The 5,287-nt window shown below is 46.0% G+C and overlaps 1 non-coding gene across 1 annotated transcript; it reads left to right on the top strand.

Annotated features, from left to right (window-relative positions):
* Positions 1–4,810: 4,810 nt before the first annotated feature.
* LOC114808267 lies at positions 4,811–4,948 on the top strand. Its single transcript, XR_003756113.1, has one exon. It is a non-coding gene; the product is annotated as a small nucleolar RNA SNORA7 (small nucleolar RNA).
* Positions 4,949–5,287: the final 339 nt, after the last annotated feature.

The following is a 5,287-nucleotide window of genomic DNA, read 5'->3' as shown; positions in this document are numbered from 1 at the left end:
CCCCAGCAGCTGAAAACGCAGCTGGAGCAGTGTCAGTAGCCAGGGTAGTGGGGTGTTGGTAGGATCCAGGGGCTGGAGTGAAGGATTGGATCAGCCCGGATGAAATCCTGTAATCAGAGCAGGCAGATGGGATTGGGTGGGCAGAGGTGCAGGCGGCCGTTGAAGTGGCCGGTTCAACGCGCAGACAGAGACAGGGAATACAAAGCAATTTGGTTGGCAAGCAGCAGTCAGGGCTCCCATTAGGCACACAGGTGTCGGCAGAAGGGCTAAGCTCAGGAGACACGATCAAGAATCCAGGAGCTCTTTCTTCAGTCCGGAGGCAGAGTGACCAGCAGGGCTGGGAGCATCCTGCCAGAGTCTGAATGGAGTCTCTCTGTGTGGGGATTGGATCCGAGTCCTTGACTTGAGTGTCGGCCTGGGAAAGGAGGGAATGAAAGAGTCACGTTCAACTGGAAACACCGCCAAGCAGTGTCTATTTTCACAGCCAAACCATCCCAAGGTTTTGGAAGAAGATTATGAAAGAGTTTTTCAAAAGCAGGGACCAGTCAGCCCAAAACATTTATGGCGAGCCCTTGGGAACAGTACTTCGATTGAGACATCATGGTGAATTACAAAAGGAGGAAAAAACTCTGGCCTTGTCCTCAGGGTTTATAGAGACTGTAAACAGTCCCTGGAGTGTAAGCTCATTGTGAGCAGGAAATGCGCCCATTATATTGTACTCTCCCAAGTTCTGAGCACAGTGCTCTGCCCACAGAAAATGCTCAATGAATACAAGTGATTGATTTATAGTTTAACAGATGGGGTCTGTCTGCAGAGGTTTCACTGTCTTGGTGTGCTGGGGCAACCTTGTCATGTATGCCCCAGAGTGGGTGAGCAATTGCTGGAATTGGCAAACAATGCTGCACTGAAGACAGGGACTGGGAGATTTCATGTTAGCGTGGTTTCCTTAACCAGCTTGGGGCTCTTCTTAAAGTAGTTGCTCTTCCTCTAGCTCTACTTGGTGGTGGCAGGTTTATAGAGAATATTCGTTCATTAAATCGTATTTACTGAGCACTTACTGTGTGCAAAGCGCTGTACTAAGTGTTTGAATATAGCAGGAGAATAAGAACATGGCCTGGTGGAGTGGATGGCAGTCCAGGACAAAGGAATAGGGGCCTGAGGCTTGAGGTCAACGGAGGGCCGGTCCATCCTCCTAGCTGGAGGCAGGGCCCAAAATAAGGATGTATCTAGGGAAGAGGGCACTTGGATCTAGGGGATTAGTCATACTAAACTGCTGTGCCTACCTAGATCATGGATAGGAGTTTCCCATGTGGCATGATGACATGCTTCCTGCTGCATTTTAAACTCCCATCAAGGTTCTAGAAGGGCCAGTTCAACCATGGGGACAATGGTGGGAGAAGCAGCATGGTATAGTGGATAGAGCATAGGCCTGGGAGTCAGAAGGTCATAGGTTCTAATCCTGGCTCTGCCACTTGTCTGCCGTGTGACCTTGGGCAAGTCACTTTGCTTCATTGTGCCTCAGTTGCCTCATCTGTAAAATTCATTCATTCAATAGTATTTATTGAGCACTTACTATATGCAGAGCACTGTACTAAGTGCTTGGAATGTACAATTCGACAACAGATAGAGACAATCCCTGCCCAATAATGGGCTCACAGTCTAAACGGGGGAGACAGAAAAGCAAAACAGAACAAAACATCATCAAGATAAATAGAATAATGGAGATATACACCTCATTAACAAAATAAATAGGGTAATAAATAATATATAATAATGTTGGTATTTGTTAAGCGCTTACTATGTGCAGAGCACTGTTCTAAGCACTGGGGGGATACAAGGTGATCAGGTTGTCCCACGTGGGGCTCACAGTTTTAATCCTCATTTTATAGATGAGGTAACTGAGGTACAGAGAAGTTAAGCGACTTGCCTAAAGTCACACAGCTGGCAAGCGGTGGAGCCGGGATTCGAACTCATGACCTCTGACTCCCAAGCCCAGGCTCTTGCCACTGAGCCACACTGCTTCTCTATACAAATAAGCACAGTGCTGAGGGGAGGGGAAGGGGGAAGAGCAGAGGGTGGGGCTGGGGGGGAGCTCAGTCTGGGGATTGAGACTGTGAGCCCTATGTGGGACTGGACTATGTTCAAACCGATTTGCTTGTATCCACCCCAGTGCTTAGTACAGTGCCTGGCATATAATAATGTTGGTATTTGTTAAGCGCTTACTATGTGCAGAGCACTGTTCTAAGTGCTGGGGTAGATACAGGGTAATCAGGTTGTCCCACATGAGGATCACAGTTAATCCCCATTTTGCAGATGAGGGAACTGAGGCACAGAGAAGTTAAGTGACTTGCCCACAGTCACACAGCTGACAAGTGGCAGAGTCGGGATTCAAACCCATGACCTCTGACTCCCAAGCCGGGCTCTTTCCATTAAGCCACGTGGCTTCTCCAAGTAGTAAGTTGCTTCTCCATATAGTAAGTGCTTAACAAATACCATAATTATTAATAGGAGGGATGGCTATTATTGCCTTTGCTCAAGTAGAGGAGGAAGAGGAGGTGGAGGCTGAATAGCCATAATTTCCATTTCTCTTCCTCCCTGCTTCCCAGACCTCATCATTGCTTCTGGGACTGAGGGATTCTCTCCCATTAACTTAACCCAAAACACGACCAAATGTATCCCACCAAAGACCTTTCAGGTGATGGAAGCGAAATACCCAAAACATCACTGTTCTTCCCATCTCAAGACATTTGGAGACCTTATTCTAATACTGGAGTCCCTGATCTGCAGTTTTGGGAAAAGCAACATGGCTTAGTGGAAAGAGCATGGGGCTGGGATTCAGAGGTCATGGGTTCTAATTCCTACTCTGCTGTGTGACTTTGGGCAAGTCACTTAACTTCTCTGTGCCTCAGTCACCTCATCTGTAAAATGGAGATTAAGACTGAGTCCCACATGGAACATCCTGATTACCTTGTATCTATCCCATTGCTTAGAACAGTGCTTGGCACATAGTAAGCACTTAATAAATGCCATCTTTATTATTATCAAAAATAATAAAATATATGTGTGTATGCGCACATGTGTTTGTGTGTCGAGAGAGCAGGCTTGTGTGCATCTTCACAGAGATACTGGTGCAGTAAAGGTTGCTGAATCCTGAGGCAGGGATTGGTGCCAGAACAGGAAATTTGGTACAGCCTTACTCCCTCACCTTCATTCGAGTTATAACTCTGTTCTTGGAATGTTTCAACTTGATCTTAATTTCCACTTTCTTAATAAATCCCTCACCAATTATAGCTTGGCGGGAAGCTGAAGGCCTGTCGGGGGAGCCAGGTCTCGTGAGATTTCCAGCTTGGTTTAGTAGAAGGGAGGGACACTGGCTAAGCTTATAAATTTCTGGAAATGCGCCTCCGGATCTCTTGAGATTAGCTCATGATTAGTCTGTGGGTGTCTCGGCTACTGCAGAAGTCAGTAATTGTTCACATTTTATAAAATAACTTGAATGAGACACTTTTCAAAAGTCCTTGACTTTTTTTTGGCATGTAACTGTGTGTCAATAGCAAATGCTGGATTATCTTCATTAGTGTAGCTGCTGTGGAAATATTTATCTGAAGTAAGGAATTCTTTTTATAAAGACGGCACTTTTATTACGGTGTTTTATATAGCATTTTAATGTACCCAGTGAAAGGCATCTTAAGACACTGTTTAAAGGACTGAGGAAAGAGGTCCCTGGAAAGTAAGTTTTTTGATTTACTGTTCATGTTAAAGTTTTGACTAGCAAACAGAATGGAAAGACCTTGGGGATCTAGTGGACTCCTTAAGCAATTTGTCTCGGAGTTAACAGCCTTTGCAGTGGATTTTGCTTACAGTAGAATGGCCTGTATTTTTAATCTGTTCTCCTGGTAATTATCTAACGCAACTGAAATACCTTCAAAGTCAGTGACATACTATGGTTAAGGTCATTTAGTAAAAACTCTTGCTCGTTTTATTGGATTTATAATCATTATCCTAAATAACAATAATGTGAACAGAGCCTCAGAGAGAGAAGGCAGAGGGGTGGGGGGTGGGGGGTGTAATGCTGACACCAAACCAGTAAAAGGACTCAAATTCTTAGATTAGCTGTAACCTCTTGTCACTTTGCCCTTCTCTGCTTTCTACATTTGAGGGAGAGGCTTACCTTCTCTGAGCACTGGAAAAGAAAACAACCCTCTAGAAATAAGGAAAGTGGGTGGTTCTTAGCAGTTTAAAGCACCCTGTCTATTTACTGATAAATCAGAGTTTAATAATTTATCTCACCTCCAAGCCACTGATAATTCCTAAACCCGCAGGGCCTCAGGTCTGAGCCCTTCTTGAATCAAAATTTCCACTGTGTTCAGAGGCAGATGTGGTGAAAGGGCCCACTGGCACTAGTCCCAAAACCCAAACGACCTTTGATGGCCTTGTTGGTTTGGTCTGGCTCCTTCATGCCGGCTGGGCACTCTTTTAGGATGCCAGGTTATGGGAGGGGTTGGGGGATCAGGAAGGCCAGGATTCTGGCCATTAGAGATGTCCCACACAACATCCCAAGGAAGTGACTGTAGGAGATGGAGATTAGTCACCCTATCTCTGATTGCTGCACGTCAGGCCAGTTGAGCTTCTGGTGCCACCTCCCAAATGTTAGTAATAATAATAGTAATAATAATTGTGGTATTTGTTAAGTGCTTACTGTGTGCCAGGCACTGTACTAAGCAATGGGGTGGATAGCAGCAAATTAGATTGGACACACCTGGGGCTCACAGACTTAATCTCCATTTTACAGGTGAGGTAACTGAGGCACCCCCTCTCAGGGTCACACCTGGAGAGTTTCCAGTACTCTACCAGTCTCGGCTATGGGAGGGAGAGTCAAGCAGAGGCATACCCGTTCCATTCCTAGCTTGGCCAGTAGCTAGCAAGTGGAAGGCAATCTGCTACCAGTCAAATCTCACCCGTGCTGGGCAGTAGCGGCATGGGAGAGAGTCGAGGGTGGAGACTCAAGTTTACTGCATGGAAGGAGGCAAAGGTAAACCACTTTCGGATTTTTACCAAGAAAGCTCTATGGATCCATTACCAGGACGATTGCAGATGGAGAGCACGGTGTTCTGGGAGAGATGTGTCCATGGTGTCGCTATGGGTCGGCAACAACTCGACGGCATAAGACAAAGACAACTGAGGCACAGAGAAGTGAAGTGACTCCTCCAAGGTCACACAGGAGACAATTAGAACCCAGGTCCTTCTGACTGCTAGGCCTGTACTCTATCCGCTGCCTCTCAAATGT

This window comes from Ornithorhynchus anatinus, chromosome X5, assembly GCF_004115215.2.
Source record: "Ornithorhynchus anatinus isolate Pmale09 chromosome X5, mOrnAna1.pri.v4, whole genome shotgun sequence".
Classification (NCBI taxonomy): Eukaryota; Metazoa; Chordata; class Mammalia; order Monotremata; family Ornithorhynchidae; genus Ornithorhynchus; species Ornithorhynchus anatinus.
Note: the sequence above shows the minus strand (reverse complement) of the source record. Positions and strands in the feature narration are given on the sequence as shown.